The 15,095-nt window shown below is 44.7% G+C and overlaps 7 non-coding genes across 7 annotated transcripts; all 7 read right to left on the reverse strand.

Annotated features, from left to right (window-relative positions):
* Nucleotides 1-9,191: 9,191 nt before the first annotated feature.
* LOC140308296 (U5 spliceosomal RNA) lies at nucleotides 9,192-9,305 on the reverse strand. The gene has a single exon (XR_011916256.1). It is a non-coding gene; the product is annotated as a U5 spliceosomal RNA (small nuclear RNA).
* Nucleotides 9,306-9,716: 411 nt separating this feature from the next.
* LOC140307970 (U2 spliceosomal RNA) lies at nucleotides 9,717-9,907 on the reverse strand. Its single transcript, XR_011915987.1, has one exon. It is a non-coding gene; the product is annotated as a U2 spliceosomal RNA (small nuclear RNA).
* Nucleotides 9,908-10,215: 308 nt separating this feature from the next.
* Nucleotides 10,216-10,329, reverse strand: LOC140308169 (U5 spliceosomal RNA). Its single transcript, XR_011916140.1, has one exon. It is a non-coding gene; the product is annotated as a U5 spliceosomal RNA (small nuclear RNA).
* Nucleotides 10,330-10,740: 411 nt separating this feature from the next.
* On the reverse strand, nucleotides 10,741-10,931 carry LOC140308021 (U2 spliceosomal RNA). Its single transcript, XR_011916034.1, has one exon. It is a non-coding gene; the product is annotated as a U2 spliceosomal RNA (small nuclear RNA).
* Nucleotides 10,932-11,237: 306 nt separating this feature from the next.
* Nucleotides 11,238-11,353, reverse strand: LOC140308368 (U5 spliceosomal RNA). Its single transcript, XR_011916321.1, has one exon. It is a non-coding gene; the product is annotated as a U5 spliceosomal RNA (small nuclear RNA).
* Nucleotides 11,354-11,765: 412 nt separating this feature from the next.
* On the reverse strand, nucleotides 11,766-11,956 carry LOC140307982 (U2 spliceosomal RNA). The gene has a single exon (XR_011915998.1). It is a non-coding gene; the product is annotated as a U2 spliceosomal RNA (small nuclear RNA).
* A 308-nt stretch (nucleotides 11,957-12,264) lies between these two features.
* Nucleotides 12,265-12,378, reverse strand: LOC140308170 (U5 spliceosomal RNA). The gene has a single exon (XR_011916141.1). It is a non-coding gene; the product is annotated as a U5 spliceosomal RNA (small nuclear RNA).
* Nucleotides 12,379-15,095: the final 2,717 nt, after the last annotated feature.

A 15,095-nucleotide genomic window follows, 5' to 3' on the forward strand; every position in this document is an offset into this window, starting at 1 on the left:
AACAATGTCACCAGGAGACAGAGGGCCTGTACAGGCCCTTGGAAAATGCATTGAGGAGATTAATGACTGGATGTGCCACAACTTCCTCCAGCTAAACAAAAACAAAACTGAGGTAATTGTCTTTGGAGCCAAAGATAAACGATTGAAAGTCACCACAGAGCTTCAATCTATAAATCTAAAAACGACCAACCAGGCCAGAAATCTGGGTGTAGTGATGGACTCAGACCTAAATTTGGACAAACACATTAAGGCATTAACAAAGTCAGCCTACTATCACCTTAAGAATATCTCAAGGCTAAAAGATCTGATGTCTCAGCAGGACCTGGAAAAACTAGTCCATGCATTCATCTTTAGTAGGCTTGATTATTGTAATAGCATCTTTACAGGTCTGCCTAAAAAGTCAGTTAGACAACTGCAGCTCATCCAGAACTCAGCTGCTCGAGTCCTCACTAAGACCAAAAAAGTGGAGCACATCACAGTCCAGCTCTCAAGTCTTTACACTGGCTGCCTGTCCATCAGAGGATAGACTTTAAAGTTCTGATGCTGGTCTATAAAGCTCTGAATGGTCAAGGACCAAAATACATCAGTGACCTCCTGACCCACTATGAACCTTCCAGACCCCTCAGGTCATCTGGATCCGGTATTTTATCAGTTCCCAGAGTCAAAACCAGACATGGAGAAGCTGCATTCAGCTTCTATGCTCCACATGTCTGGAACAAAGTCCCAGAAAGCCTCAGATCAGCTGAAACACTCAGTGTATTTAAGTCCAGGTTGAAGACACATCTATTTTCAGCTGCATTTGAATAAGCTTGAGTTTCAAAACGGAATCATGTTTTAACTATTGATTTTATCTTTCATATATATAATTTTTTCTGATTTTATCTATTGTTCTTATTTCCTTCTTTTGTTTAAATTTTAAATCATGCTTTTTATTTCTTCTGTTTTAATGTCTCTGTGAAGCACTTTGAATCACCTTGTTGTTGAATTGTGCTATACAAATATACTTGCCTTGTCTTGCCTTGCCTTACATTGTCGGGCATTCGCACCTTGTCTTACCCGCTTTTTACAAACTATAGTCAGACATCCACACCTTCTTGCAGCTGAACCACCTCCGCTTACTGTTTTGATCATGTATGGTCTGGCAATACTACCTTTTCTTACCCGTTTGTGAGTAATTATGGCTGGACATTCACACCTACTTTCAGCAGAACACCACCTCTCTCGCTTTTGATGATGTATGGACCGGCATTCTTACCTTTTCTAATACATTTTTCAGCAATTATGTTCGGAGATTCACACCTACTCACAGACGAACAACTCCGCTCCCGCATTTGATGGTGTATAGTCGGGCATTCTCACCCTTTCTCATCAGCTTTTTGCAAATTATGATCTGACATCCACACCTACTTGCAGTCGAACAGTTCTGCTCCCGCTTTTGATTATGTTTGGTTGGATATTCGAACCTTTTCTTAACTGCTTTTTACAAACTTTGGTTGGACGTTCACACCTTCTTGTAGCCGAACACATCCACAGCTGCTTTTGATGATGTATGGTTGGGCATTCGCACCTTTTTTTTACCCATTTTTCAGGAATTATGGGTGGATATTCACACCTTCTTGCAGCTGAACACCTCCTCTCCCACTTATGATCATGTGCGGTTTGATTTTAGAAATTTTTACTTTCATGTTTTCTAGCAATTATTGATGGACATTCAGACCTTCTTTGCAGCTGAACACCTCCGCTCCCGCTTTTGATCATACATTGTCGGGCATTCATACCTTGTCTTACCAGATTTTTACAAACTTTAGTCGAACATTCACACCTTCTTGCAGCTGAACACCTCCGCTCCCGCTTTTGATGGTGTAAAGTCGGGCTTTCGAGCCTTTTCTTACCCGGTTTTTAGAAATCATGGTTGGATATTCAGACCTTGCAGCCGAACACCTCCGCTCCCTCTTTTGATCATACATTGTCGGGCATTCGCACCTTGTCTTACCCGCTTTTTACAAACTATAGTCAGACATTCACACGTTGCAGCTGAACCACCTCCGCTCCCTGTTTTGATCATGTATGGAGTGGCAATACTACCTTTTCTTACCCATTTGTGAGTAATTATGGCTGGACATTCACACCTACTTGCAGTCGAACAGCTCTGCTCCTGCTTTTGATTTTGTTTGGTTGGATATTCGAACCTTTTCTTAACTGCTTTTTACAAACTTTGGTCGGACGTTCACACCTTCTTGCAACCAAACACCTCCGCTTCCGCTTTTGATGGTATATATTCGGGAATTCGAACATTATCTTACCCGTTTTTTACAAACCATGGTCGGACTTTCACACCTTCTTGTAGCCGAACAACTCCACTCCCGCTATTGATTGTGTACAGTCGTGTAGTTTAACCTTTTCTTACCCGCTTTTTACCAACTATGGTCGGACATTCACACCGTCTACAGCGGAACACCTCCGCTTCCGCTTTTGATGGTGTATAGTCGGGCATTCGAACCTTTTCTTACCCGCTTTTTTCAAACTATGGTCGGACATTCAAACCTTCTTGTAGCCGAAAAGCTCCGCTCCCTCTTTTGATCATACATTGTCGGGCATTTGCACCTTTTCTTACCCGCTTTTTACAAACCATGGTCGGACTGTCACACCTTCTTGTAGCCGAACACATCTGCTCCCGCTATTGATTGTGTACAGTCGGGTTTTTTAACCTTTTCTTACCCGCTTTTTACCAACTCTGGTCGGACATTCACACCTTCTTACAGCGGAACACCTCCGCTCCCTCTTTTGATGGTGTATGTTCTGGCATTCGAACCTTTTCTTACCCGCTTTTTACAAACTATGCTCGGACATTCAAACCTTCTTATAGCCGAACACATCCACTCCTGCTTTTGATGATGTGTGGTTGGGCATTCGAACCCACTTCTTGCCCGCTTTTCATTAATTATGGGTGGACATTCACACCTTGTCTCAGCCAAACACCTCCGCTCCCTGTTTTGATGGTGTATGGTTGGACATTCGCACCTTTTCTCACCCGCTTTTTGCAAACTATGGTCAGCAATTCACAGCTTCCTCTCCACCATACTTGTATGGTGGGATATTCACACCCACTTGCATCCGAAGACCTCCGCCCCCACTTTTGTTGATATTTAGTCGGTCATTCGCACCTTACCCGCTTTTGGCAAACTATGGCCTTCTTGCAGCCAAACACCTCTGATCTCGCTTTTGATGATGTAAGGTTGGGCATTCAGACCTTGCTTCCCCTGCTTTTCACCAAATATAGTCGGACATTCACACCTTCTTGCAGCCGAACACTTCCGCTCCACCTTTTAGTGTTCTATCACACCTTTTTTTCACCGCATTTTATAGATTATGGTTGGAAATTCTCAACCACTCTCATCCGAAGACCTCTCCTCCCGCTTTTGTTAATATATTTGAACTTTAGTCAGACATTCACACCTTCTTGCAGCTGAACCACCTCCGCTCCCTGTTTTGATCATGTATGGTCTGGCAATACTACTTTTTCTTACCCGTTTGTGAGTAATTATGGCTGGACATTCACACCTACTTTCAGCAGAACACCACCTCTCTCGCTTTTGATGATGTATGGACCGGCATTCTTACCTTTTCTAACACATTTTTCAGCAATTATGGTCGGAGATTCACACCTACTCACAGACAAACAACTCCGCTCCCGCATTTGATGGTGTATAGTCGGGCATTCTCACCCTTTCTCATCAGCTTTTTGCAAATTATGATCTGACATTAACACCTGCTTTTGATGATGTATGGTTGGGTATTCGCACCTTTTTTTTACCCATTTTTCAGCAATTATGGGTGGACATTCACACCTTCTTGCAGCTGAACACCTCCTCTCCCACTTATGATCATGTGCGGTTTGATTTTCGAAATTTTTACTTTATTTTTTTCTAGCAATTATTGATGGACATTCAGACCTTCTTGCAGCTGAACACCTCCGCTCCCGCTTTTGATCATACATTGTCGGGCATTCGCACCTTGTCTTACCAGATTTTTACAAACTTTAGTCGAACATTCACACCTTCTTGCAGCTGAACACCTCCGCTCCCGCTTTTGATGGTGTAAAGTCGGGCTTTCGAGCCTTTTCTTACCCGGTTTTTAGAAATTATGGTTGGACATTCAGACCTTGCAGCTGAACACCTCCGCTCCCTCTTTTGATTATACATTGTCGGGCATTCGCACCTTGTCTTACCCGCTTTTTACAAACTATAGTCAGACATTCACACGTTGCAGCTGAACCACCTCCGCTCCCTGTTTTGATCATGTATGGTCTGGCAATACTACCTTTACTTACCCGTTTGTGAGTAATTATGGCTGGACATTCACACCTACTTTCAGCAGAACACCACCTCTCTCGCTTTTGATGATGTATGGACCGGCATTCTTACCTTTTCTAACACATTTTTCAGCAATTATGGTCGCAGATTCACACCTACTCACAGACAAACAACTCCGCTCCCGCATTTGATGGTGTATAGTCGGGCATTCTCACCCTTTCTCATCAGCTTTTTGCAAATTATGATCTGACATCCACACCTACTTGCAGTCGAAGAGTTCTGCTCCCGCTTTTGATTATGTTTGGTTGGATATTCGAACCTTTTCTTAACTGCTTTTTACAAACTTTGGTTGGACGTTCACACCTTCTTGTAGCCGAACACATCCACAGCTGCTTTTGATGATGTATGGTTGGGCATTCGCACCTTTTTTTTACCCATTTTTCAGGAATTATGGGTGGATATTCACACCTTCTTGCAGCTGAACACCTCCTCTCCCACTTATGATCATGTGTGGTTTGATTTTAGAAATTTTTACTTTCATGTTTTCTAGCAATTATTGATGGACATTCAGACCTGCTTGCAGCTGAACACCTCCGCTCCCGCTTTTGATCATACATTGTCGGACATTCATACCTTGTCTTACCAGATTTTTACAAACTTTAGTCGAACATTCACACCTTCTTGCAGCTGAACACCTCCGCTCCCGCTTTTGATGGTGTAAAGTCGGGCTTTCGAGCCTTTTCTTACCCGGTTTTTAGAAATTATGGTTGGATATTCAGACCTTGCAGCCGAACACCTCCGCTCCCTCTTTTGATCATACATTGTCGGGCATTCGCACCTTGTCTTACCCGCTTTTTACAAACTATAGTCAGACATTCACACGTTGCAGCAGAACCACCTCCGCTCCCTGTTTTGATTATGTATGGAGTGGCAATACTACCTTTTCTTACCCGTTTGTGAGTAATTATGGCTGGACATTCACACCTACTTGCAGTCGAACAGCTCTGCTCCTGCTTTTGATTTTGTTTGGTTGGATATTCGAACCTTTTCTTAACTGCTTTTTACAAACTTTGGTCGGACGTTCACACCTTCTTGCAACCGAACACCTCCGCTTCCGCTTTTGATGGTATATATTCGGGAATTCGAACCTTTTCTTACCCGTTTTTTACAAACCATGGTCGGACTTTCACACCTTCTTGTAGCCAAACAACTCCACTCCCGCTATTGATTGTGTACAGTAGGGTAGTTTAACCTTTTCTTACCCGCTTTTTAACAACTATGGTCGGACATTCACACCGTCTACAGCGGAACACCTCCGCTTCCGCTTTTGATGGTGTATAGTCGGGCATTCGAACCTTTTCTTACCCGCTTTTTACAAACTATGGTCGGACATTCAAACCTTCTTGTAGCCGAAAAGCTCCGCTCCCTCTTTTGATCATACATTGTCGGGCATTTGCACCTTTTCTTACCCGCTTTTTACAAACCATGGTCGGACTGTCACACCTTCTTGTAGCCGAACACATCTGCTCCCGCTATTGATTGTGTACAGTCGGGTTTTTTAACCTTTTCTTACCCGCTTTTTACCAACTCTGGTCGGACATTCACACCTTCTTACAGCGGAACACCTCCGCTCCCTCTTTTGATGGTGTATGTTCAGGCATTCGAACCTTTTCTTACCCGCTTTTTACAAATTATGCTCGGACATTCAAACCTTCTTATAGCCGAACACATCCACTCCTGCTTTTGATGATGAGTGGTTGGGCATTCGAACCTACTTCTTGCCCGCTTTTCATTAATTATGGGTGGACATTCACACCTTGTCGCAGCCAAACACCTCCGCTCCCTGTTTTGATGGTGTATGGTTGGACATTCGCACCTTTTCTCACCCGCTTTTTGCAAACTATGGTCAGCAATTCACAGCTTCCTCTCCACCATACTTGTATGGTGGGATATTCACACCCACTTGCATCCGAAGACCTCCGCCCCCACTTTTGTTGATATTTAGTCGGTCATTCGCACCTTACCCGCTTTTGGCAAACTATGGCCTTCTTGCAGCCAAACACCTCTGATCTCGCTTTTGATGATGTAAGGTTGGGCATTCAGACCTTGCTTCACCTGCTTTTCACCAAATATAGTCGGACATTCACACCTTCTTGCAGCCGAACACTTCCGCTCCACCTTTCAGTGTTCTATCACACCTTTTTTTCACCGCATTTTATAGATTATGGTTGGAAATTCTCAACCACTCTATCCGAAGACCTCTCCTCCCGCTTTTGTTAATATATTTGAACTTTAGTCAGACATTCACACCTTCTTGCAGCTGAACCACCTCCGCTCCCTGTTTTGATCATGTATGGTCTGGCAATACTACTTTTTCTTACCCGTTTGTGAGTAATTATGGCTGGACATTCACACCTACTTTCAGCAGAACACCACCTCTCTCGCTTTTGATGATGTATGGACCGGCATTCTTACCTTTTCTAACACATTTTTCAGCAATTATGGTCGGAGATTCACACCTACTCACAGACAAACAACTCCGCTCCCGCATTTGATGGTGTATAGTCGGGCATTCTCACCCTTTCTCATCAGCTTTTTGCAAATTATGATCTGACATTAACACCTGCTTTTGATGATGTATGGTTGGGTATTCGCACCTTTTTTTTACCCATTTTTCAGGAATTATGGGTGGACATTCACACCTTCTTGCAGCTGAACACCTCCTCTCCCACTTATGATCATGTGCGGTTTGATTTTCGAAATTTTTACTTTAATTTTTTCTAGCAATTATTGATGGACATTCAGACCTTCTTGCAGCTGAACACCTCCGCTCCCGCTTTTGATCATACATTGTCGGGCATTCGCACCTTGTCTTACCAGATTTTTACAAACTTTAGTCGAACATTCACACCTTCTTGCAGCTGAACACCTCCGCTCCCGCTTTTGATGGTGTAAAGTCGGGCTTTCGAGCCTTTTCTTACCCGTTTTTTAGAAATTATGGTTGGACATTCAGACCTTGCAGCCGAACACCTCCGCTCCCTCTTTTGATTATACATTGTCGGGCATTCGCACCTTGTCTTACCCGCTTTTTACAAACTATAGTCAGACATTCACACGTTGCAGCTGAACCACCTCCGCTCCCTGTTTTGATCATGTATGGTCTGGCAATACTACCTTTTCTTACCCGTTTGTGAGTAATTATGGCTGGACATTCACACCTACTTTCAGCAGAACACCACCTCTCTCGCTTTTGATGATGTATGGACCGGCATTCTTACCTTTTCTAACACATTTTTCAGCAATTATGGTCGCAGATTCACACCTACTCACAGACAAACAACTCCGCTCCCGCATTTGATGGTGTATAGTCGGGCATTCTCACCCTTTCTCATCAGCTTTTTGCAAATTATGATCTGACATCCACACCTACTTGCAGTCGAAGAGTTCTGCTCCCGCTTTTGATTATGTTTGGTTGGATATTCGAACCTTTTCTTAACTGCTTTTTACAAACTTTGGTTGGACGTTCACACCTTCTTGTAGCCGAACACATCCAGAGCTGCTTTTGATGATGTATGGTTGGGCATTCGCATCTTTTTTTTATCCATTTTTCAGGAATTATGGGTGGACATTCACACCTTCTTGCAGCTGAACACCTCCTCTCCCACTTATGATCATGTGCGGAATGATTTTCGAAATTTTTACTTTAATTTTTTCTAGCAATTATTGATGGACATTCAGACCTTCTTGCAGCTGAACACCTCCGCTCCCGCTTTTGATCATACATTGTCGGGCATTCGCACCTTGTCTTACCAGCTTTTTACAAACTTTAGTCGAACATTCACACCTTCTTGCAGCTGAACACCTCCGCTCCCGCTTTTGATGGTGTATAGTCGGGCTTTCGAGCCTTTTCTTACCCGGTTTTTAGAAATTATGGTTGGACATTCAGACCTTGCAGCCGAAAACCTCCGCTCCCTCTTTTGATCATACATTGTTGGGCATTCGCACCTAGTCTTACGCGCTTTTTACAAACTTTAGTCAGAAATTCACACCTTGCAGCTGAACCACCTCCGCTCCCTGTTTTGATCATGTATTGTCTGGCAATACTACCATTTCTTACCCGTTTGTGAGTAATCTTCTAAAAGGTCCTCCTCGGCTGTTGACCTTCGGGGAGGTGAGTACCTTCACTAGACTCACCTGTCTGCTCTTCCTCCTCATTTAGCGTAGCTCCACCCTCTGCCTGTGAATTCTCACAGACTTCAGCACTGAGTGGTGAGGCCTCTACAGGCCCCTCTCCTTTTTGCTCCTCACTTCCAATCCAAGCTTTTAGCGGGAAGTTTGAATTTATTGGGTCAACCTCTTCACTTTGTTCACCAACTGCCACCTCTGGTCCTTCTCTTTGTTGGCTTGACTGTGGCTTTACCGTCTTTAATTTGTTGGCAAAAGATTTAGGGCAATCTCAGAAGAGGTGATTTAATTCTCCACAGAGATTACATTTCCTGCCATTTGGACACTCTCCAAAAGTGTCCCCAATTTCTCTGCACTTCCCACATATCACCTTGGTACAAGCCTCAACCAGGTGCCCATGCTCACCACACTTGCGGCAGAGCTTGGGCTGCCCCTGGTACTGGATGTAACCTCGGTTTTCGAGGTGGCCAGAGTGTCACTTTGCATCTCCGCCCACCCGCTGCACTGAGCACTCTTCAGCCCTTTTAAATGGTATAACTTTGCACTCCCGCACGCTCCAGCGAGCACCATTCAAGCAACAACTTTGCACTCCAGCTTCAAACATCGGCACAGTCGCAACAAGTAAGGCAACTCTACTCAGAGAAGTCACTCTGCACAGTAACAAGATTTCTTTTGCACAGACAGAAAGGGCTTCACCCGCAAAGGTAAAGCCTGCCAAAAATAGCAACAACTCATTAGTGCTGCTCTCCACGGAAGTCTTTAGTAAAAGGCGAAAGACTTGTACATTATGAAGAGAAACCAGAGTACGATTATCTGTCACTGCGGGAGCAGGGCATCAGGCTAGTTGGCATAGCCACCTTCCCCATGGTGAGCTTTGCTTGGTTGAGACGCTTGCTCCCCCTCCTTGCTCCTCGGCTGACCAAGTAGGAAAAATCGGGCCCTATTCGATGGCTGCCTTGTCTTTTACTCTGTGCAAAAGACAAGGCAGCCACAAACACCACGGGAACACCGTATTGAGGCTTTGTTCTGACCGCTCATTCAGTGTCGCGTTTCTTTCAAGCAATTCTCCCGGTTAGCCCGCACTCGGCTCGCCCCCAGAGCTGTGTTAAAGTCTACTTCGCATTCACTCTCTTTTCTCAGCAGACTAAAAGAAAGTTTCATCTTGGGCTCCCTGAAACTTCCATCCTGCACCACTGTTTGCTTTTTCACAAGAGCAGAGAAGAGCGCACCGTTCCCAGCGGCACTGCAGTACTGGGTCGATGCTTGGAGTGAACGGAGCAAGCTCCTTTTTCAACTCCTATTGCTAAAAATCCATTTAATATGTAGTCCTCGTACAAAGGCCATATCAGATATTAAACTGATAAGAACAGGTACTACACTTGATCTTAGCCAAAAGGCCGAGAAGCGATAACTGTCCACTGGTTCACGTCCGAGGGCCCTTCCTGGCACAATGCGCACTTGTAGCGGTGTTCTTTTTATGGCCAGAGGTGGCCAGAGTGTCACTTTGCACCTCCGCCCACCCGCTGCACTGAGCACTCTTCAGCCCTTTTAAATGGTATAAATTTGCACTCCCGCACGCTCCAGCAAGCACCATCCAAGCAACAACGTTGCACTCCAGCTTCAAACATCGGCACAGTCGCAACAAGTAAGGCGACTCTACTCAGAGAAGTCACTCTGCACAGTAACAAGATTTCTTTTGCACAGACGGAAAGGGCTTCACCCGCAAAGGTAAAGCCTGCCAAAAATAGAAACAACTCATTAGTGCTGCTTTCCACGGAAGTCTTTAGTAAAAGGCGAAAGACTTGTACGTTATGAAGAGAAACCAGAGTACGATTATCCGTCACTGCGGGAGCAGGGCATCAGGCTAGTTGGCATAGCCACCTTCCCCATGGTGAGCTTTGCTTGGTTGAGACGCTTGCTCCCCCTCCTTGCTCCTCGGCTGACCAAGTAGGAAAAATCGGGCCCTATTCGATGGCTGCCTTGTCTTTTACTCTGTGCAAAAGACAAGGCAGCCACAAACACCACGGGAACACCGTATTGACGCTTTGTTCTGACCGCTCATTCAGTGTCGCGTTTCTTTCAAGTAATTCTCCCGGTTAGCCCGCACTCGGCTCGCCCCCAGAGCTGTGTTAAAGTCTACTTCGCATTCACTCTCTTTTCTCAGCAGACTAAAAGAAAGTTTCATCTTGGGCTCCCTGAAACTTCCATCCTGCACCACTGTTTGCTTTTTCACAAGAGCAGAGAAGAGCGCACCGTTCCCAGCGGCACTGCAGTACCGGCTCGATGCTTGGAGTGAACGGAGCAAGCTCCTTTTTCATCTCCTATTGCTAAAAATCCATTTAATATGTAGTCCTCGTACAAAGGCCATATCAGATATTAAACTGATAAGAACAGGTACTACACTTGATCTTAGCCAAAAGGCCGAGAAGCGATAACTGTACACTGGTTCACGTCCGAGGGCCCTTCCTGGCACAATGCGCACTTGTAGCGGTGTTTTTTTTATGGCCATAGGTGGCCAGAGTGTCACTTTGCACCTCCGCCCACCCGCTGCACTGAGCACTCTTCAGCCCTTTTAAATGGTATAACTTTGCACTCCCGCACGCTCCAGCAAGCACCATCCAAGCAACAACGTTGCACTCCAGCTTCAAACATCGGCACAGTTGCAACAAGTAAGGCGACTCTACTCAGAGAAGTCACTCTGCACAGTAACAAGATTTCTTTTGCACAGACGGAAAGGGCTTCACCCGCAAAGGTAATGCCTGCCAAAAATAGAAACAACTCATTAGTGCTGCTTTCCACGGAAGTCTTTAGTAAAAGGCGAAAGACTTGTACGTTATGAAGAGAAACCAGAGTACGATTATCCGTCACTGCGGGAGCAGGGCATCAGGCTAGTTGGCATAGCCACCTTCCCCATGGTGAGCTTTGCTTGGTTGAGACGCTTGCTCCCCCCCTTGCTCCTCGGCTGACCAAGTAGGAACAATCGGGCCCTATTCGATGGCTGCCTTGTCTTTTACTCTGTGCAAAAGACAAGGCAGCAACAAAAACACCACGGGAAAACCGTATTGAGGCTTTGTTCTGACCGCTCATTCAGTGTCGCGTTTCTTTCAAGCAATTCTCCCGGTTAGCCCGCACTCGGCTCACCCCCAGAGCTGTGTTAAAGTCTACTTCGCATTCACTCTCTTTTCTCAGCAGACTAAAAGAAAGTTTCATCTTGGGCTCCCTGAAACTTCCATCCTGCACCACTGTTTGCTTTTTCACAAGAGCAGAGAAGAGCGCACCGTTCCCAGCGGCACTGCAGTACTGGGTCGATGCTTGGAGTGAACGGAGCAAGCTCCTTTTTCAACTCCTATTGCTAAAAATCCATTTAATATGTAGTCCTCGTACAAAGGCCATATCAGATATTAAACTGATAAGAACAGGTACTACACTTGATCTTAGCCAAAAGGCCGAGAAGCGATAACTGTCCACTGGTTCACGTCCGAGGGCCCTTCCTGGCACAATGCGCACTTGTAGCGGTGTTCTTTTTATGGCCAGAGGTGGCCAGAGTGTCACTTTGCACCTCCGCCCACCCGCTGCACTGAGCACTCTTCAGCCCTTTTAAATGGTATAACTTTGCACTCCCGCACGCTCCAGCAAGCACCATTCAAGCAACAACGTTGCACTCCAGCTTCAAACATCGGCACAGTCGCAACAAGTAAGGCGACTCTACTCAGAGAAGTCACTCTGCACAGTAACAAGATTTCTTTTGCACAGACGGAAAGGGCTTCACCCGCAAAGGTAAAGCCTGCCAAAAATAGAAACAACTCATTAGTGCTGCTTTCCACGGAAGTCTTTAGTAAAAGGCGAAAGACTTGTACGTTATGAAGAGAAACCAGAGTACGATTATCCGTCACTGCGGGAGCAGGGCATCAGGCTAGTTGGCATAGCCACCTTCCCCATGGTGAGCTTTGCTTGGTTGAGACGCTTGCTCCCCCCCTTGCTCCTCGGCTGACCAAGTAGGAACAATCGGGCCCTATTCGATGGCTGCCTTGTCTTTTACTCTGTGCAAAAGACAAGGCAGCAACAAAAACACCACGGGAAAACCGTATTGAGGCTTTGTTCTGACCGCTCATTCGGTGTCGCGTTTCTTTCAAGCAATTCTCCCGGTTAGCCCACACTCGGCTCGCTCCTAGAGCCGTGTTAAAGTCTACTTCGCATTCATTCTTGTTTCTCAGCAGACTCTTGGGATTTTATCTATAAAATGAATTCCTTCACTCAAACTATGTTAAAACTGCTTTGTCCTTCATATTTACCATGTCTAGAAAGATTTAAACAAAAAAAACAACGTTGTACTTTGCAGTAAAAGACAGAGCAAATCTAAAGTTTCATGAATCCGAGAATAAGCTTACTTTCATGAGTTCTTCACGATTTGGGATTTTGCTATAAAATGAATTCCTTCACTCAAACTAAATTAAAACTGCTAAACCGCTAATCTGTTACATGTAAGGCAGATGTCAAATTCACCGAAATAGGATTTAAGGGTATTCGGCCAATCGAGCTGTAGCAGCTTCGGTAAAAGAGTATAAGTTGAAGAGTTTGTGAATAAAGGTGTGCGCACACATAGTGAGCTGTAGGAAAATAGGCAGGGAGCAATGCCGGCTGGGGTATATGTTCTTGTATGTTGTCTGACTGTTTGATTTGAATGTGTTGTGTAAGTGTCCTGTTGAATGTTACATGTTTGGGCTTTGACACGCTTCACTGTGGTTGTTAGCTGTGTGGTGTGTCCTGAAATGTTATATGTTTGGGCTGTGTGACATGCTTAATGCTTGTCAGTAGCTACCCACTTATTCATATATAGCAACTGACAACATAAGAAGTCCGGACATACTTTGATAGTAGTTGTAGAAGTATCCTTATTGATAATAGATAAACTAATTCATAGTGATAGAACAGTAGATGAACAGGTGCCTGCACATGTCTCACGAAAATAAAATGGGTGTATGATTGCTGACGGCAGAGCAATACTGCCAAACTTATGAGTTCTTGTGGCAAACTTGATTCAGTGTCTTGACGTGTATACGCTGTTTCGCTGACTTGATTGTCACAAGAAACAAAGTGTGTTTGATAAGATCCGACCATTTTATTACGGGAGGATCAGTATCAGTATTCGGCTGCAAGTAGGTGTGAATGTCCAACCATAATTTGTAAAAAGCGGGTAAGAAAAGGTTCTCATGCCCGACTATACATTAACAAAAGCGGGAGGAGAGGTCTTCGGATGAGAGTGGGTAAGAATTTCCAACCATAATCTATAAAATGCGGTGAAGAAAAAGGTGTGAATGCTACATAGAACACTCAAAAGTGGAGCGGAAGTGTTCGGCTGCAAGAAGGTGTGAATGTCCGACTATATTTGGTGAAAAGTAGGTGAAGCAAGGTCTGAATGCCCAACCTTACATCATCAAAAGCGAGATCAGGTGTTTGGCTGCAAGAAGGCCATAGTTTGCCAAAAGGTGCGAATGACCGACTAAATATCAACAAAAGTGGGGGTGGAGGTCTTCGGATGCAAGTGGGTGTGAATATCCCACCATACAAGTATGGTGGAGAGGAAGCTGTGAATGGCCGACCATAGTAAAAAGCGGGTGAGAAAAGGTGCGAATGTCCACCATTATACACCATCAAAACAGGGAGCGGAGGTGTTTGGCTGCGACAAGGTGTGAATGTCCACCCATAATTAATGAAAAGCGGGCAACAAGTAGGTTTGAATGCCCAACCATACATCATCAAAATAAGGAGCGGAGGTGTTCCGTTGTAAGAAGTTATGAATGTCCGACCATAGTTGGTAAAAAGCGGGTAAGAAAAGGTTAAAATACCCGACTGTACACAATCAATAGCGGGAGCGGAGTTGTTCGGCTACTAAAAGGTGTGAAAGTCCGACCAAGTTTTGTAAAAAGCGGGTAAGAAAAGGTGCGAATGCCCGACAATTTATGATCAAAAGAGGGAGCGGAGTTGTTCAGCTGCAAGAAGGTCTGAATGTCCATCAATAATTGCTAGAAAAAATTAAAGTAAAAATTTTGAAAATCAAACCGCACATGAGAGGAGGTGTTCGGCTGCAACAAGGTGTGAATGTCCACCCATAATTACTGAAAAATGGGTAAAAAAAAGGTGCGAATACCCAACCATACATCATCAAAAGCAGCTGTGGATGTGTTCGGCTACAAGAAGGTTTGAACGTCCAACCAAAGTTTGTAAAAAGCAGTTAAGAAAAGTTTCGAATATCCAACCAAACATAATCAAAAGCGGGAGCAGAACTGTTCGACTGCAAGTAAGTGTGAATGTCAGATCATAATTTGCAAAAAGCTGATGAGAAAGGGTGAGAATGCCCGACTATACACCATCAAATGCGGGAGCGGAGTTGTTCGTCTGTTAGTAGGTGTGAATCTCCGACCATAATTGCTGAAAAATGTGTTAGAAAAGGTAAGAATGCCGGTCCATACATCATCAAAAGCGAGAGAGGTGGTGTTCTGCTTAAAGTAGGTGTGAATGTCCAGCCATAATTACTCACAAACGGGTAAGAAAAGGTAGTATTGCCAGACCATACATGATCAAAACAGGGAGCGGAGG

The sequence above is a fragment of the Leuresthes tenuis genome, unplaced genomic scaffold, assembly GCF_036924035.1.
Source record: "Leuresthes tenuis unplaced genomic scaffold, fLeuTen1.0.hap1 SCAF_5, whole genome shotgun sequence".
NCBI lineage: Eukaryota > Metazoa > Chordata > Actinopteri > Atheriniformes > Atherinopsidae > Leuresthes > Leuresthes tenuis.